Source organism: Ammospiza nelsoni, chromosome 21, assembly GCF_027579445.1.
Source record: "Ammospiza nelsoni isolate bAmmNel1 chromosome 21, bAmmNel1.pri, whole genome shotgun sequence".
In the NCBI taxonomy this organism is placed as follows: domain Eukaryota; kingdom Metazoa; phylum Chordata; class Aves; order Passeriformes; family Passerellidae; genus Ammospiza; species Ammospiza nelsoni.
Genome location: NC_080653.1, coordinates 4,801,460 through 4,820,561, shown reverse-complemented (window position 1 = coordinate 4,820,561; position 19,102 = coordinate 4,801,460). Strand labels below are relative to the sequence as shown.

At 58.1% G+C, this 19,102-nt stretch overlaps 1 long non-coding RNA gene across 1 annotated transcript; it reads left to right on the top strand.

Annotated features, from left to right (window-relative positions):
- The first annotated feature begins 15,996 nt into the window (after window positions 1-15,996).
- On the top strand, window positions 15,997-18,741 carry LOC132082735 (uncharacterized). Its single transcript, XR_009419848.1, has 2 exons — window positions 15,997-16,651; window positions 17,064-18,741. It is a non-coding gene; the product is annotated as an uncharacterized LOC132082735 (long non-coding RNA).
- Window positions 18,742-19,102: the final 361 nt, after the last annotated feature.

The following is a 19,102-nucleotide window of genomic DNA, read 5'->3' as shown; positions in this document are numbered from 1 at the left end:
GGTGGCTGGTTTATTTTTGCAGCCCTCGGTCCTGCGTGGGACTCGGTGCCTGGGTGCTGCGGGGGCTCCAGCCGGGCATCAAAGGCGCCCGCCCCACAGCCAAGGGTGGCGCCAGATGTCCTCCAGCTCGGCCCGCTCCACGGGGTGCTTGCCCAAACACCAGTGGATCAGGTGTTGGCACTCTGGGGAGAGAAGGCAGAAAGCGCCGCTCACTGGCACCAGGCTCCTGCCCGGCCGCTCCCGGCAGCGCCTGCAGGAGCCGGGCCAGGCTGCGAGTGCTCAGAGCCGCCCTCGGCGGGACAGGGGCACGGCAGGACACGGCCACCTCCTCCAGCCCGGCGCGCCACCCCCAGCCCCTCACGGGCCGCCTCCTGCGGCCGGCCCTCGAGGGCACAGCGAGCTCCCGCCCAGCTGCGGCAGGGCCGGGCCGGGCTGCGCGCTGCCGTCGGCCAAAGCCGCCTTCTTGAGGCCCACACCAACCTGGAGACACCTGCCGCCAGAAGAAGAGCTGCCCCGACACGGTGTCATGGTCGTCGCGGAAGGGGAAGCACCCGCACACCATGACATAGAGCAGCACGCCCAGGGACCACACGGTGGCCGGCTCCTCGCGGTAGAAGCCCAGGCAGAGCCACTCAGGCGGGCTGTACATGTGTGTTCCTAGGGGAGACAGGCGGCGCTGGCCGGGCGCAGGCTGCTGCCTTCCAGAGCCTGGCGCCAGCCTCCTGCCAGAGGCAGGGCCTACACCGGCGGCCACAACTTCCCCCAAGGCCACCCCGCACCCCCAGACAATTGCCCAAAGCCAGGAAACCGCTCTGCAAGGCAGGGAAGGCCAGAAGAGCAGCCCAAGCCCAAGCAGGCCTGCCAAGCCCAGGGGCCGGGGCCTGGCTTCTGCAGCCCCCCTCTGTCGGCAGGGCCAGCAGCGGCTCCTGGGGCACAGCACCTGCCCCAGGGCACAGGGCAGCCGGCAGCCGGCTGAATGCCGCAGCCACAGCCCAGGGGGGAATGGCACAGTGCAGGGCCTGACAGTGGGAGCAGGGCCCGGGCCGTGGGCTCACCGGCAAATTCCCTGCAGGGGTGATCGTGGAAGAAGGTGCCGCAGCCGAAGTCGATGAGCTTCAGGCTGCCACTCTGCGGGTCCACGAGGATGTTCTCGGCCTTGATGTCGCCGTGCCAGACGCCGCAGGCGGTGCAGTGCCACACGGCCTCCAGCACCTGCCAGAAAAGCCAGCGCGCCGCCTCCTCGCTCAGGAACTGCTGCTCCCGCAGCAGCTCCAGCAGATCCCGCGATCGCTCCGGACGCTCCAGCACCAGCACGAAGCTGTCAGGCAGCTCGAACCAGTCCAGGAGCTGGATGATGCTGTGGCAGCCAGAGCCCACCTTCTCCATTAGCACGATCTCCATCGGAACACGGGTGCCGTCGGGCTGCGAGGACGAGACATTGCCTGCCCCAGGCCTGGTGCTGCCCTGTGCCTCCACTGCCCCCTGCCTGGTATGCACCGGTGTCCCCTCGGGCAGCCTCCCTGCTGCTCGGGATCCCTCCCGCCCAGGGCACGCTTGGCAGCTGCCGCCCTGCCTGGAGCCAGCCCCGGCCTTCGGCATCCCCGGCCCCGCCGTGCTCCGCCTCGCACGCTGAGCCCACGCCCGCTGCCCCCGCCATGCCCCCGGGGCCCTCCCTCGGGGCCCGGCCTTATCCCTGCCCGCCCCGGCCCGCTCCGGCCCGCTGGCCCCGCTCACTCACCCGCTCATCCCAGCGCAGGACGTTCTCCCGGGCCACGCGCTTGATGGCCACCTGCAAGCCATGGACACACGGGCTGAGCTCCAGCCCTGCCCAGCCCCGGCGCCGAGCCTCCGGCCGCGCCCGCCCGTGCCGCCCACTTACCGGGCTGCCGTCCGAGAGGCGGCTCCCCGCGAAAACGGTGCCGAAGCCGCCGCCGCCCAGCTGCGGGCCAAGCTCGTACAGGTCCTGCAGCTCCCTCTTTTGCCCTGCAACAGTCCGAGAGCGAGCCGTCAGCCCTGCGCCCAGGAACCCCCCAGTGCCCGCCAGGGCAGGGCCCGGGCCCCCGCGGGCCGCGCTGCTCTCACCTGCTCCCTGCTGCGCGCCGGGCAGCGGCCACCGCCCTGCAGCCGTCGGGCTGGCGAGCGGCACGGCCGGGCCCGGGCAGCGCGCACAGGCGGCTGCAGGAGCCCCGCTGCAGCGGGACACGGCGGCACCGTCGCTGGCCCCGGCCTCCGGGCCTGCACTCTGCTCTTGTGCACGGCCGGGGCTGCAGCCCGAGCTGTCGCGCAGGGGGGTCCCAGGAGCAGCTGCAAACCACGCAGGGATTGTTTGAAGCCATCAGAGGCACTGAGAATAGCCAGGGACTAGGCTGCTCTCAGAGGCCCTGGCCTGGCCTGGCCAGGGAATGGCCCTCAAGAGCCTCAGGGGAGCCGCAGACAGCTCCTCACCAGATCTCACCTTCTGTTAGGGCCTCCTTGGGAGTCCGTGGCTGTCTCGGAGCAGCTTCCTCAAGATGGAGGTGCCCAGGTGTCTCGAGGGGCGTCTCCTCCACCAGGCACAGGCTGTTGCCCGCTGCCACAGCGTCCTGGCAGCTGTGGGCCGACAACTGCCGGCTGCAGGACACTTGCTGCTCCTGAGCCACCTGCTCCTGAGATGGCTCCCCTGCATCGGGCTGGGCTCCCACTTGGACTCCCGGGCTTTCCCTGGCCACCACAACGCTCAGGGTTGTGCCCGTGATGTCCATGAGTCCAAGGGAGCCGGGAGACCTGTCCACGGGCTCTGCACCTGCTGCAGGCTGACAGGTCTCACTGAGCCTCTGTGAGAGTTGGAGGCTGTCAGAGATAGCCGAGGCTCCTGGCAGGATGGAGGTTCTCTGACAGCCTGAGCTTCTTGCATGGATGGCCGGTGTCTGCTGCTGTGCCATCCTTGCAAGGCTCGAGGCTCTCCCAGGGATGGTGACTCTTCCTGGGAGCTGCCTCCTCATGGGATGGCGGCGCCTGGGGGAGCGGGACGAGCCACAGCAGGGCAGGTGGCCTCGCCTCACCAGCTCCCGCAGCTCTTTCCTCAGGGCCCGCCACATCCCAGAGTAGAGCGGCTCAGATGTCCCATTGCCAGCCCAGAGCAAGGCCATCAGTTCCCGCAGCTGTCGGGCCACTGCCACGCAGGGGCCGCAGCTGCAGGAGCTGCCCAGGGGGCTGGCGGGAGCACCTGGCCGCTTGCGAGGGGTGGCCCGAGGCCTGCAGGGCCTGGCAGCCGCAGTGGCTCCCCAGTTCCTGCGTGAGCCTCTGGGCCGGACACCGGGGCGCTTGCACCTCTTTGCTGTCCGTGCCTGCCGCCTCCATGGCTGCCAGTGGCCAAGGGCCCAGCAGACAGCCACAGTGGCCAGCAGCAGGACAAGCACAGTCACGAAAGTGTCACCGTCACCCATGGCTCCGGCACGTCCCATCGCGACTGCACTGGCCGCTGCGGGGGCTGCCCCGGCTTATGTAGGCCTGAGGATGTCACAGTGCTGTGGCCAGGACAGTGTGTGACATCACAGACCGGCCCCACCCCAGGGATCAGGAGAACAGGCTCATCCCTGAAGATGGATATGTCCAGAAAAAGCCTGGAGGCACGGACCTAAGGCCAGAGCTCAGCCTCTTAGGATCAGTCATACCCTGGAGCTAGTGGCAGCACATCAGGAATTCTGCTGTTACCACCAGTGTCAAGCCCATGGCTCCCAGGATGTTGCAGTTGTATCAACTTCACACAACCTCTATTTTTTGCCTGTGAAGATCCTCCGAGACAAAGGGAGTTGAAGTTCCCTTGTCTCTGGGCAGCTCTCCTGAAATGGCTCTCGTGGGCTAGAACTGTTTTTTGTTAGCAGCTCACCAACTTCTGGAACACCTCTATTCTAAATAAATCAGGATTTTCCAAAGAGCTCTTATGGTGCTCCCACTTCTCTGGTTTTGACTGTGACAGGGTTCATTTTTTCCCAATAGCTGGCACATGCTGGGTTTGGATTCAAGGTGGGAATGCTTTGGATCAATCAGATGTGGTTTGCTTTCTGCTGACTAGGCCTTGCCCTCTTCATGGACTTTGCAGTGTTCGTTGGTGCAATCAATGTTTTCTACTGGGAAGGGAGGGATGAGTGTTGAAGATAGAGGCAAAGAATGCATTAAACAGCTGTACCATGTCTCTGTCCCTGTTTGTGAGGTGACCATCCACCTCCTGAACGAGACAATATTATTTCTGCAATGTTTTTTCCTTTAACATATTTTAAATTATTTTAAAATTTTAAAATTTAAATTGTTTAAAATTTAAAAAAATCTTTTTATTGTGCCCCACATTTCTGTCTACTTTCATCTCCAGTTGAGCTTTCACTGCACCAGATTTCTCCCTACAGTGGCAAGAGTCATCTCTATATTCTTCTCCTGGCCTTGATTCCACTGGGCACACAGCTTCCTTTTCCATCCTCTTTCCCAGAAATGATGCCTCTTCAGGCAAGCCAGCTTTCTAACTTGCCTCTTGGTTTCTGACACTTGGGAATTGCCTGTTCCTGTGACCTTATGAGGTGATTTTTCAAGTGACCAGCACTGATGGACCCCGGCACCTGCAAAAATATTTTCCCTGGGGACCTTGCTTACCAGTTCCCTGAGCAGTCTGAAGTCTGCTCTCCTCATGCCCCAAGTTGAGGTTTTGCTGGCCCTTTTCATATTGTCACAGGTTTGAAACTCAATTTATGTGTGGTTGCTGTGGCCAAGATGGCCACCAATCCCTGAGGGCAGGTGGGGCTCAGATTGCAGCCTGGCTCTCAGGGGGCTGAGCTGGAGAGTCCTGAGATCTAGGGGGACCCCTTTAACTGGGGGGAGGCTCCCTGGGCAAGAAGAAGGGTGTGGCATGAGCCACGAGTGTCCTGGCCAAGGGACAGTAGCGAGGACGTGTCCACAGCGGATGGTGTCTGGAGGAGCTGTGGGCAGGAGTGGCTGTGGGGCTGAGCTCAGACGGGCTGTTTCCCCTGCCCAGCAGGCAGAAAGCCCCTGGCACACAGCAGAGCCGAGTTTCTGCTCACCAGGAACAGCTCCCTCCCTCACCAGCACTCCCAGCCTCCCACAAAGGTTGGTTATGCCATGGGTGCTGCCAAGGACCCTCCCCATGGGAACAGGACTGGACACCCCAAAAAGGAGGGTGCTTTGTGGTTTCTGAGACACTAACCCTAGGTGTAACCCTAACCCTAATCCTAGGCAATAAAAGCAGCCCTGGGCTAAGGCTGGTTCCAAGAAAAAGCCATGGAGGCAGCCATGTTGTGGCAGTTTTGTGTTCCCCTTGGGATTTTGCAGCTGCAGTGTGCCTGGAGCTCTGAGCTTTGTGGTTTTTAGAACCCTGGCCCCAGGGGCAAAGCCAGCACAGTGGGGAATGAGTGGAATGAGAGTGAGAGAGCCACCTCTACCCCTCCTGACCCACACAGGGAGCAGGGACTTTCCTGGCACAGATCCAGGATATCCTTGCCTGGGATGGATGCCAACGAGAAACAGGAGGGATCAGTGTCCATCTCTGTGTCCAGGGACACCCTGTGCCACGTTGCCCACAGCCTAGATTTTCACAGGAAGGAGCCATAGGAGCCTCCTGGCCATCGATGGGATTTTTTTTCAAGAATTTGCTGTGGCTCTTACTTCTCTTTTTTTCCTCTTTCTGAGCTCCTGTAAACATGGCACAGAGCTGGAAGGGGAACAGTGGGGGGCAGAACACACAGCTGGGGAACTCTTTAAGGGTTCTGTGAGTCTGGCACCCTGCTTTCCTCGTCTCCCTTTCATGTAGGTGTGGGCTGGGACGGAGCATCTTTCTCGAGGGGTCATGGGTACCCTGGATCCCTGCCCTGAAAGCGAAGGGCAACACCGACCATCTCTGCCCTGCCCCACGCAGCCAGGGTGTCCCACAGAGCTCCTCCAAAGCCCTGCTCTTGGCCGCCAGGGCGTTAATGAGTGAGGTATTAATGAGGGAAGAACTAAGGGCGTTAATTGAGGAGGGGAGGGCGGGAGCCGCTCCGAGCTGAGGGGGGCGGGGCCAGCGCTGAGGGGAAAAAGGGCGGGAAAAGGCTCGGGGCTGCTGAGGGGAAAAGTCGGGAAGGAGGGAACAGAGGGAGACGCAAGAGCTCTTGGCGGCCTGAAACCGCTAATGCTAGCTGGGGAAAGCTCAACACACTGTCCCCTGCGTACCCCAGCCCCTTACAAAGGCTAAAATACAGGGAAAATAGTGCTGTGGACGCAAGGAATCAGAAGCAGGATCTGGGTGGACAGTGTCCCTCACGGGATGAACTTCAATGGAACCCAGCAAGGCTGGGGCAGGAGGGTCAGACCCAGCAGAGAAGGGAGATCCTCCCTCCATGCCAAGGCTCAGGGCAGCCCTATCCCGGGAAGTGCAGAGGCAGTGGATCCTTGAGCTGCTGCACGTTTGCATTGCCCTCACTCAGCCCGGAACACCCTCATTGCTATGGGGAGCAGAAGAAGCAGAACACAAGGATCTGTCCTACACCGACGTGGACTGCGACGCTGTGTTCGTGGGCTGCACCAAATGGCTGTCATGTTGGGAACACAACCAGAAACCTCCATCAACATCCAAATTTACCGCTCCAGAAAAAAAAAAGTCCCAAACATTAATTCCAAGGGGGATAATTTAATATCTCCACGGCATCTAGAGATCCATTACCTAAAGGCAGTCATGAGTTTCCATACGGTCTCCTCCCTCAGGACCAGTTAAAGATGTACTGGGGTTAAATGCTTCCCTGTGTCTTCATTCTAGATCATCCCATTCTATGAGAGGCTCATTTGGTGAACAAAGTCATAACTTAATGTGAGGCTCTCAGGATTAGTGAACTGTCTGATATGCTCAGTTACAATTAAAGCTGTGACTCCACAGTTTTGCAAACAATGACTTCCCTGGGTGCCGAAGGGCATCCAGCAGTGGAGGCATGGTGCAGTGAGGGACAGTGATCTTCCATTTGGAATTGCTTGGAACACCTTGGACCAGAACAATACCCATGAGATGTGGCATTGGATGGGATTCATCCCGTTATGTCCCAGTGGGATCCCCTTAAATAATCTACCCATGGTCCTGAAGGCCCAAGGAGTTCCATGCTGGCTCAGTGTTCTCCAGCTGTATCTAAATTGAAAGGAAGGGCTTGGAACTCTCCAGGACATTCCATCCTTTCAATCAAACCATGGTAGCAGGAAAAAGGGTGGGAAGACGAACGTGGGGCACTACTGGGAAGTGATGGAAGGACACACCAGTGTCAGCCATGGGCAGCATGAGGTAACAGAGGGAAATTCCTCTCTACCTGCTTGATTATCCCACTGCCATAAGGCCACTTGGCTTGTGGAAGATGGGAAGGCAATCGAGGCTTTACTGGAGGATTTGAGGAGGAGTTTTGATTGTGTCCATCAGAGAATCCTTCTGGATTCTCTCTCCATCAGGTGTGAGATGGGCAGGGACAAGGTGTGCTGGGTGAAGAGGTGATGTACTGGTTTTCAATGGGATAGGATCCATTTTCTTCCCAGACAGTGGCACAGAGCTGGGTTTGCATTCAGGATGGGACTGTACTGGATAGCACACAGATGGTTTGGATGTTGCTGACCAGGGCTTGCAGCATTCAGGCACCTTTCAGTGTCCCATGGGCCAATCCATGTCCCATGCTGTGCCAGCAAGGAGGTGACAGCATCACCGTTGCCCTCCTCATGCCTGTGTGCTGCTTAGACAAGAATCGTCCATCCCCTGTGCTCCAGAGGGCCACAAAGGGCCCAAAGGCTGAGCTCCATTTTCCCTCCTGTGGCCATGGGGAGCCCTGGGGTGGGGCCGGTCTGTGATGTCACACACTGTCCTGGCCACAGCACTGTGACATCCTCAGGCCTATATAAGCCGGGGCAGCCCCCGCAGCGGCCAGTGCAGTCGCGATGGGACGTGCCGGAGCCATGGGTGACGGTGACACTTTCGTGACTGTGCTTGTCCTGCTGCTGGCCACTGTGGCTGTCTGCTGGGCCCTTGGCCACTGGCAGCCATGGAGGCGGCAGGCACGGACAGCAAAGAGGTGCAAGCGCCCCGGTGTCCGGCCCAGAGGCTCACGCAGGAACTGGGGAGCCACTGCGGCTGCCAGGCCCTGCAGGCCTCGGGCCACCCCTCGCAAGCGGCCAGGTGCTCCCGCCAGCCCCCTGGGCAGCTCCTGCAGCTGCGGCCCCTGCGTGGCAGTGGCCCGACAGCTGCGGGAACTGATGGCCTTGCTCTGGGCTGGCAATGGGACATCTGAGCCGCTCTACTCTGGGATGTGGCGGGCCCTGAGGAAAGAGCTGCGGGAGCTGGTGAGGCGAGGCCACCTGCCCTGCTGTGGCTCGTCCCGCTCCCCCAGGCGCCGCCATCCCATGAGGAGGCAGCTCCCAGGAAGAGTCACCATCCCTGGGAGAGCCTCGAGCCTTGCAAGGATGGCACAGCAGCAGACACCGGCCATCCATGCAAGAAGCTCAGGCTGTCAGAGAACCTCCATCCTGCCAGGAGCCTCGGCTATCTCTGACAGCCTCCAACTCTCACAGAGGCTCAGTGAGACCTGTCAGCCTGCAGCAGGTGCAGAGCCCGTGGACAGGTCTCCCGGCTCCCTTGGACTCATGGACATCACGGGCACAACCCTGAGCGTTGTGGTGGCCAGGGAAAGCCCAGGAGTCCAAGTGGGAGCCCAGCCCGATGCAGGGGAGCCATCTCAGGAGCAGGTGGCTCAGGAGCAGCAAGTGTCCTGCAGCCGGCAGTTGTCGGCCCACAGCTGCCAGGACGCTGTGGCAGCGGGCAACAGCCTGTGCCTGGTGGAGGAGACGCCCCTCGAGACACCTGGGCACCTCCATCTCAAGGAAGCTGCTCCGAGACAGCCACAGACTCCCAAGGAGGCCCTAACAGAAGGTGAGATCTGGTGAGGAGCTGTCTGCGGCTCCCCTGGGGCTCTTGAGGGCCATTCCCTGGCCAGGCCAGGCCAGGGCCTCTGAGAGCAGCCTAGTCCCTGGCTATTCTCAGTGCCTCTGATGGCTTCAAACAATCCCTGCGTGGTTTGCAGCTGCTCCTGGGACCCCCCTGCGCGACAGCTCGGGCTGCAGCCCCGGCCGTGCACAAGAGCAGAGTGCAGGCCCGGAGGCCGGGGCCAGCGACTGTGCCGCCGTGTCCCGCTGCAGCGGGGCTCCTGCAGCCGCCTGTGCGCGCTGCCCGGGCCCGGCCGTGCCGCTCGCCAGCCCGACGGCTGCAGGGCGGTGGCCGCTGCCCGGCGCGCAGCAGGGAGCAGGTGAGAGCAGCGCGGCCCGCGGGGGCCCGGGCCTTGCCCTGGCGGGCACTGGGGGGTTCCTGGGCGCAGGGCTGACGGCTCGCTCTCGGACTGTTGCAGGGCAAAAGAGGGAGCTGCAGGAGCTGTACGAGCTGGGCCCGCAGCTGGGCGGCGGCGGCTTCGGCACCGTTTTCGCGGGGAGCCGCCTCTCGGACGGCAGCCCGGTAAGTGGGCGGCACGGGCGGGCGCGGCCGGAGGCTCGGCGCCGGGGCTGGGCAGGGCTGGAGCTCAGCCCGTGTGTCCATGGCTTGCAGGTGGCCATCAAGCGCGTGGCCCGGGAGAACGTCCTGCGCTGGGATGAGCGGGTGAGTGAGCGGGGCCAGCGGGCCGGAGCGGGCCGGAGCGGGCAGGGATAAGGCCGGGCCCCGAGGGAGGGCCCCGGGGGCATGGCGGGGGCAGCGGGCGTGGGCTCAGCGTGCGAGGCGGAGCACGGCGGGGCTGGGGATGCCGAAGGCCGGGGCTGGCTCCAGGCAGGGCGGCAGCTGCCAAGCGTGCCCTGGGCGGGAGGGATCCCGAGCATCAGGGAGGCTGCCCGAGAGGACACCGGGGCATGCCAGGCAGGGGGCAGTGGAGGCACAGGGCAGCACCAGGCCTGGGGCAGGCAATGTCTCGTCCTCGCAGCCCGACGGCACCCGTGTTCCGATGGAGATCGTGCTGATGGAGAAGGTGGGCTCTGGCTGCCACAGCATCATCCAGCTCCTGGACTGGTTCGAGCTGCCTGACAGCTTCGTGCTGGTGCTGGAGCGTCCGGAGCGATCGCGGGATCTGCTGGAGCTGCTGCGGGAGCAGCAGTTCCTGAGCGAGGAGGCGGCGCGCTGGCTTTTCTGGCAGGTGCTGGAGGCCGTGTGGCACTGCACCGCCTGCGGCGTCTGGCACGGCGACATCAAGGCCGAGAACATCCTCGTGGACCCGCAGAGTGGCAGCCTGAAGCTCATCGACTTCGGCTGCGGCACCTTCTTCCACGATCACCCCTGCAGGGAATTTGCCGGTGAGCCCACGGCCCGGGCCCTGCTCCCACTGTCAGGCCCTGCACTGTGCCATTCCCCCCTGGGCTGTGGCTGCGGCATTCAGCCGGCTGCCGGCTGCCCTGTGCCCCGGGGCAGGTGCTGTGCCCCAGGAGCCGCTGCTGGCCCTGCCGACAGAGGGGGGCTGCAGAAGCCAGGCCCCGGCCCCTGGGCTTGGCAGGCCTGCTTGGGCTTGGGCTGCTCTTCTGGCCTTCCCTGCCTGCAGAGCGGTTTCCTGGCTTTGGGCAATTGTCTGGGGGTGCGGGGTGGCCTTGGGGGAAGTTGTGGCCGCCGGTGTAGGCCCTGCCTCTGGCAGGAGGCTGGCGCCAGGCTCTGGAAGGCAGCAGCCTGCGCCCGGCCAGCGCCGCCTGTCTCCCCTAGGAACACACATGTACTGCCCGCCCGAGTGGCTCTGCCTGGGCTTCTACCGCGAGGAGCCGGCCACCGTGTGGTCCCTGGGCGTGCTGCTCTATGTCATGGTGTGCGGGTGCTTCCCCTTCCGCGACGACCATGACACCGTGTCGGGGCAGCTCTTCTTCTGGCGGCAGGTGTCTCCAGGTTGGTGTGGGCCTCAAGAAGGCGGCTTTGGCCGACGGCAGCGCGCAGCCCGGCCCGGCCCTGCCGCAGCTGGGCGGGAGCTCGCTGTGCCCTCGAGGGCCGGCCGCAGGAGGCGGCCCGTGAGGGGCTGGGGGTGGCGCGCCGGGCTGGAGGAGGTGGCCGTGTCCTGCCGTGCCCCTGTCCCGCCGAGGGCGGCTCTGAGCACTCGCAGCCTGGCCCGGCTCCTGCAGGCGCTGCCGGGAGCGGCCGGGCAGGAGCCTGGTGCCAGTGAGCGGCGCTTTCTGCCTTCTCTCCCCAGAGTGCCAACACCTGATCCGCTGGTGTTTGGGCAAGCACCCCGTGGAGCGGGCCGAGCTGGAGGACATCTGGCGCCACCCTTGGCTGTGGGGCGGGCGCCTTTGATGCCCGGCTGGAGCCCCCGCAGCACCCAGGCACCGAGTCCCACGCAGGACCGAGGGCAGAAAAAATAAACCAGCCACCAACCCATTGCGGGCTGTCACGTCTGACAGCTAACCCTTTTTAGCAACTCCAGGTAAAGAAAGCTCTTGGTAAAACAGGTAATCAGAGTGTTCCTCCCAGCCTTTGTTAAGCTTTTGATGCCTTTTCTCCCTGTAGGCTGATTTGTCTTCCAGAGTGCAGAGGAATCCCTTAGGACAGGAGTGTGTGCTCCCTCACAGACACTGGTTTCAGCAAGACCTGCTCATCTCTGAGCATGCAGATGGCCAGGAAAAGACTGAAGGCAAAGAAGCGAACCCAGCGCAATGCACTACAACAATCCTAGAAGGATGTGTCCCAGGAGCAAATATTCTGGTGCTGCTATTTCCCATTCCATGGCTCTGAGGAAATGCAGCTGTGCCATAGGAGAAGAGCCTTGGTGTGGTGCTGGGCAAGTTCCTGCAGCAGCAAATGCAGCTGTCCCCATGTCCAGCTCATGTTCTGGAACAGGCAGGGGAGGAGCAGGACAAGAGGAAGAACTCCACAGTTGGGTTACTCGTGGTGAGAAATCTCCACCAATCCCGTTGCCTTCTTGAGAGCTGCTGGACCAGAGGTGGAGGACTTTGTACAGGACTGTCTGCCCCCTCAGAGCCACAGCTGTCTGCAGAAGCCGCTATCCCTGAGGATGCAGATGGCCAGGAAATGCCTGGAAGTAAAAAGGGGAGCACGGCCCTCTCCAAGATGTTCCCAGAGGCAAGTGTTCCAGCAGCAAGTGTCCTGGAGCTGCCAGTTCCCTATCCATGGCTCCCAGGATGCTCTGGCCAAAATTAAGGACAAATGCAGGGGACAGAGATCCCCAAACCATCTGAAAGGGAGAGTGCACAAAGGTTCCCTGGTCTCCAACAGGGCAGTTGAGGATGAAGACCACCCAGATGCCCCTAAGGAAGAGGAGAATGGAGACTGCCCAAAATCCCCTTCAGAAGAGAGAAGCAGAGAGACCTTATATATTTCCTTTTTGTGGGATCTCAGCACCTCAGGATGGAGGTGCAGAGTGGCTGAGAACACCCTTGGGGGGCTCGGGAGTCCTGGAATGTTGCCAGAGGTGTCTGGTGGCTGGACTTTGATCCTACACAGGAGATGAGACCTGTATGAGGACTGGGAGGAATTCACTGGGTGAATGGTGAAGGGATAAGTTAATTAAAGTGTAAAACACAGGGTTTAGGATTTTGGTACAGGGGGGTCTAAAGAAGTAAGATGGAGGAATTGGGGCGTGTCCTGTCCTTCTTCTTCTTCTTCTTGGCCTCCATCTTCTGTGGTGATGGTGGCACTTGGGGGTTGGTTATTACTAAAAGTGCACCGGTTAATAAGAGTAGAAAGTATTGGAGAAAAATTATAACTATTGTACACGTAACTTAGGGTATTAAGATAAGTGACCGCCCAGGGGCTTGGGGAGTGTGCCCATGGCTGACTTGCTGTGCAGACCTCTGTCGGGCTGAAAGAAAATCTTTTAGATAAACAATTAATAAACACCAAGACCGAGACAAGATCAGAAGTCTCTCCTCGTCCTTTGAAGCGCTGGGCTCTTCAAGGCCATCCCTGGGCCCTTCCAGAACACCTAAACAGCCTAAACAGCACCAGAAAACTTACAAGCCAAAACAGCCGAGAAACCGAGCAAGTGGCATCCCGGAGATATCTCCGGTCATAAATCAGTGCCAAGAAAAGAGAACATGAAAAGTAACACTTTTAAATTATTTTTCCTTTTCCTTTTTTATTTTCTTTTATTTGCTTTATGTTTCTGTAGCAGTAAATCAGGATGGAGGTCTCTGGCTCTGTTCCCAAAGAGGGCAGCCTTTGGGTGCAGCCCATGAAGATGGCATTGGACTCTGTGTGTCACCAAAACTGCAGGAAAAACAGAAACTCTCCAACAACATCTTCTCGTTGTCAGAGAAGCAGGCTTCCCTTCATTCTGGCCAGGATATGCAATAGAATTATTTCATCCACACATGCCTAGCATGTGTAGTGAAAATCACTCTGACCCCCATGAGTCTTTACCAGACTTTTCTCATATTTCTCAATAAAGACCCCAAAGAAATTCTCCTTTATTGCTTCTATATTATACAATGCTTAGGGTCTGATGTTTTCCCAGTGAGGGTGGGGAGGCCCTGGCAATGTTGTCCCAGAGCAGCTGTGGCTGCCCCATCCCTGTCCAAGGCCAGGTTGGGTGGGCTTTGGAGCAACCTGGGATTGTAGAAGGTGTCCTTGCCCAGGCAGGGTGAAATGAGAGGAGCTTAAAATCCCTCCCAACCCAAACCACTCCTGGACTCTGTGTTCTGCTCAAACACACAACGGGCCCCAATAGCTGCCAATGCCAAACCTAGCTGTTAATTGATGGATAAATAAATTCCTGGCAACCACCACCACAAAAGGAAGGGAAACAGCTCCATAGGAGGGACTGGCAGAGGCTGAGGTTGGAGATGGGAACATTGAGGGTTCCTTACTGCACAAGGTCTCTTCCTGGATTAATGCTGTCCATCCACTCCAGGTGGATTCATACCCCAGCATTTTGTCAGGGAATAAATAAAAGACTGAAATCAGAATTGCTGTTTCCCTGGGAATGCAGAGTCCTGGTGAGGTCACGTTGCTGCCACCACAACACATCCAGCCCTGACATGGTCAGTGACACATCTCAGGCCACTAAATGCCTTGGACTTTAGAATCTTGCTGGAGACTCAGTTTGGGGTTGGATCCAGCCAGGTAAATGGCTTGAAGTCTGCCTCCCTTAATTTTCTTGTAGGTGGGCTATGTATCAAAATGGATTTTTAGAGCAGTAAATTATAATTTAGTGCCTATTATAATATTCATTAAGAGCTGCTGTCTGCTGCAGTGTTACACCAAATACTAATTATTAGAAATTAAGGTGACAGGAGGGATTCATATTCTGAATTGTGTAAGTGGGAGTAATAAGAGCCTAGGAGGGATAAGCAGACACAGCAGCAGGAGGATTTCCCTCCTGTGGGGAAATCAGGGGTAATGGAATCCCCAGCAGCACAGCACTGCCCAGGAAAGGGGACAGGATTAATCAGAGCTACAGAGACAGAGCCCAAGCAGAGGGGTCATAGCTGGGAACATTGGGTTCAGTGTTCAGTTTTGGGGCATCACCACCTGGCAGGATCCACCCAGTGGATTGGCCTCCAAAGGCTCCATCTTGCCTCAATGTTATTTTTCTAGTTCGTTTGTTTTCTAGTTTTGTTTATTTTTTGATTCCCCTTCAAGCTGAAATTAAATTCCTACAATGATTTTGTCACAGCCTAGTCTAGTAAGAGGCATCTCTGCTCATGACAAGGAATAGATGATCTTTAAGGTCCCTTCCAATCCAAACCCAACTGCAGCAGGGTGAGATGGATGGAGAGCAGGATGAGGAAAGCAGCCAAAGCCATGCAGAGCTGTGTGAGGGACATGATTTTTCCAGTCCCCAGCAAAGGAGAATCATGAACTTCACTCTTTATTGTTGTCCATGCTGCTCCACACCAAGCACAGCTGTCTCCAAGGCCCCCCTCCCTCATTTTTAATCCCATTCCCTCTCTCCTATGGTTTAATTAGGGGGAAAAGAAATTCTCAAGAATATGTGAAAATGATTCCTTTGTTGCCAGACATTTCCAGGTTTTCCATTTTCTTCTCCTTGAGTAGGAAAAAATCATTTACCATGTTCTTTTCTAACAGTTTCCAGGGATGTCCCACAAACACAGCCAGGAACCACAAGCAGCCAAGCCCTGACTGAGTTTCTTTGCTCAAGTAAATCAATGTTTAGCCACTAATGGGAGCTGAATGCCCATTTTCCCTGCCCCATTTATTTTATTGCCAGGGTTTGGGTGCAGGGGAGGCAGCACTGGGGCAGCTCTCTGGAAACTCCAGTGAGCATTTGGAATGTTCACTCCCATCCCATTTTATGGTGTGTGATGGGCAAACACATTAGGGAAGAGCTGCTGGAATAACTCACAGAGCCTGGCTCTCTCTCTGTCCATCTCCATTAGTTTTTATTTGGAATTTCCACAGGGTTGGGGTGCTCTTGCTCAGTTTGTGCCAGCAAAAATCCCTGTGGAAGAAAATATTTTGCCACAACAGGTTTTTTTAAATTATTAGAATAAGTATCTCTATCCTTGCCCTGCTGGTCCCTTCAGCCTTGCTGTGGGATGTGGACAGGGATGGGAGCCCTGAGCCACCAAGGGATGGCAATAGCAGGAGCTGAGCCACCACCAGCTTGAGGTGAAGTGATTAAAGCCTGTGGCTGCCACCAGCATTTCCTGCCTGTAATTAATGCTTTTAATGAGGAGGCATATGGTAACCCCCTCCTCCCCCGGCATTTTGCCAGGTGTGGGTTCATTAACAGCTGCTAATTACACCATTATTCAGTGTATAAGTCAAGGAGAGCTACACTGCTCCAACTGCCTGTGAATGCTGCCAAAAATTTCTTAGTTTAAATTTTCTGTTTTCTCCTTCCTTATACAGGGAGCTGAACCCCTGGGGGTTTGCAGGGCAAACCAGCATCCCTGGGACACAGAGCCAGCACATTCCCTGCTTTCCCTGACCCCTCTCCATGCACAGGGCCTGCAATTCCAGCTGCACTCCTCCTCCTCCTCACAGCCAGGACATGCTTTTATTCCCAGGGGTGAGTTTTGCTGAAGTCTGATATTGCCAGGAACTGTAGAGGAGCTTGAGGCCATTCTCTCTCTGATGGAGCATCCAGCTGCCAGGACATCCTCAGCCCCGTGGATCCTGCATGTCCCAGAGCAGGAGGGCATTATCCTGGTGGGAAAACCAGAATAATTGTTCCTCTCAGACCTCAGCTCTGCTGCTGGGGTGTTCATTGCACCAAGTGCTTGACATCAAGGCTCTTCCTCCTGAAAAAAGGCTCTTGGAAATGTTTTACCAGCAGCTGGTTGCAGTTTTTACATTGGGCATTATGAAGTGTCTCACTCCCAGCCTGGGGCTCTGAATATTCCAGCTCCATGCCAGTATTGGGAGAAAATGAGCATTGAAATCATCCACCTGGAAGTTCTGGCCCTCCTTCCCAAGCCAGTCCCAGCTCCTGCTCCTGGTGCTACCCTGTCTGTGCCTGCCTTGTCACCAGTGTCACCTCTGGATCTGCCTCTGTGAGCAATGGGAGCCTGGGAGAGGGGACAAGGACAGGTGGAGAGGCCACTGGGGATGGAGTCAGGGTTTGTCAGGCTGTTCATGAGACTCTGAATCTCCCACAAACACATGGACATGGAGTTGGGAACGCCTCACCAGTGCCATTGGACCCAGCCTCCATGGATGTGGCACTGGGGACAGGTGAGTGTGGCCATGGCAGAGCTGGGGAGCTGCTGGACTTTTCCAGCCCAAAGAATTCTGTGATTCCATGAGCTCCCTGCCCGAGGGCACTGCTCCTGCACCGCCCTCTGGAGCAGCAGGTGTGGGCCTCAAGAAGGCGGCTTTGGCTGACGGCAGCGCGCAGCCCGGCCCGGCCCTGCCGCAGCTGGGCGGGAGCTCGCTGTGCCCTCGAGGGCCGGCCGCAGGAGGCGGCCCGTGAGGGGCTGGGGGTGGCGCGCCGGGCTGGAGGAGGTGGCCGTGTCCTGCCGTGCCCCTGTCCCGCCGAGGGCGGCTCTGAGCACTCGCAGCCTGGCCCGGCTCCTGCAGGCGCTGCCGGGAGCGGCCGGGCAGGAGCCTGGTGCCAGTGAGCGGCGCTTTCTGCTTCTCTCCCCAGAGTGCCAACACCTGATCCGCTGGTGTTTGGGCAAGCACCCCGTGGAGCAGGCCGAGCTGGAGGACATCTGGCGCCACCCTTGGCTGTGGGGCGGGCGCCTTTGATGCCCGGCTGGAGCCCCCGCAGCACCCAGGCACCGAGTCCCACGCAGGACCGAGGGCTGCAAAAATAAACCAGCCACCAACCCGTTGCGGGCTGTCACGTCTGGTCCTTGTTAGCAACTCCGGCTAAAGAAACCTCTTGGGAAAAGGGGAAATCAGAGTGTTCTCTTCAGCGTTTGTCAAGGTTTTGATGCCTCTCCTCCTTGTAGGTGGTTTTGTGTCTTCACGCTCAGGCTGTAGTACTGGTAGGAGTGGCTTTAGCAAGGCAAGAAATGCAACAGTGAAACAACAGCTGGCCTCCTAAACTGACAAAGCAACTTGGAGTCGCCTGAAGTGCCACAAGGGCCTGGGTTTGCATTCCAAGGGCCACCAGGTGGCAAGAACAGACACCTTGCTCCTCTCTAAAGCTGTAGATAATGAGAAGTGGGGAAATGTCATTACAGGTTTAGCCCTGGCAAAATTGTTCCTCTTTCTTCCCCTGAAAAAGGAAGCAGGGCTGGGCATTTGACATGCTGGGACTGCAGCGTTGTCAGTCATAGGGATGGAGCCCACGGGAAATGTTGAGGTTTTTGGAGTCATTCCCATGGTTTTGGGCTCATTGTACCCACTGAAAAAATATCACGGTTTGCCCTAAAATGGCGGCTCCTCCTCACCCTGTTGGTCATCATGAGGGGACACTGGGGCTTGGCTGGGTGTGGGAATGCTCCCAAAGGGGCTTGAACTCCTGTGGGAAGCGGGCCAGCAAGGAGGTGGCACTGCTCCTTTCAGGGAATTGTGCGGAGAGAGAAGGTTCCCTCTGAGCCTCCTTTTCTCCAGGATGAGAGAAACTGCTTGGAATGACCATCTTTGTTTGTATTTACAGAACCTGACAGGCACAGTGAGTGCTTCTGGTGGGGAGGGAGCTGTGTGGGGTGTGCAGCCAACAAATAACGACGGTTAATAATGGTTTTGTTGACCAAGAGTGTAAAGGCCACTGCCATGGGCCTCATGGACCTCATGGGCTCAGCAGGCACAGTGCCCGTGGAGATCAAGTCTGCCAGGCTCTCCATGGGTGTCTGACACTCAGCTCAGCCCTCCATGGCTGTGCAGCCATGGCCAGCAGGGCCCCGATGGCCAAAGCCATGCAAAGCATCCTCCCAGCACAGGCTGACCCACTCAGGGTGGCAGAATCCTGTGGCAATTCAGCTCCCTGAGCATCCTCTCTGCTTTTAGCTGATCCCAGTGCCCTTGTCCACCAGAGCCTGGCTCTGCCAAGTACCACTGCCTTCTCTGGGTGCTGGAGAGTGTCAAACAGGGGAGGCACAGTGCTGTGAGGGACAGTGATCTTTTATTTGGGATGGCTGGGAACAGCCTGGACCAGAATAATACCCATGAGATGTGGTGTTGGATGGGAGTCATCCCGATATGTCCCAGTGGGATCTCCATAAATCATGTAGCCAAGGTCCTGAAGGCCCAAGGAGGTTTGTGCTGGCTCCGTGTTCTCCAGCTGTGCCCCCAGGGAGAGAAGAAGAAGAATTCTGTACCCAGAGATGAAGATGATCTCAGAGATAGATGAAGAGAACGTTTGTTTTTGTACAGCTCATCCTTAAATAATACCCCATAACTTGTGCTGTGGAAATGGCCCAGAAACAGAGCTGTGGAAGTGGGAGGGACTTCATGATTGCAGATTCCCAGGCAGGTGCTATTCATTGAAATTAGAGTTTTCTTGTGGAGTAGTCTCCATAAATTTACTGGAGGGACTCCTCTCTCTAAGTGAACTGCAGAAAAACTATTCTAGAAGTGATTACCTGACTGAATTGTTTCTGTATGGGTTGAGGGGGAAAGAAAGATGTTGGGGGGCGGAGAAGTGTTCTGAAGGTTTCAATCTGATTCTATTATTCTGTCTTTTACTTACTGTTAATAAAGCTCTCTTTACATCCTTTAAAAGTTCTGAGCCTG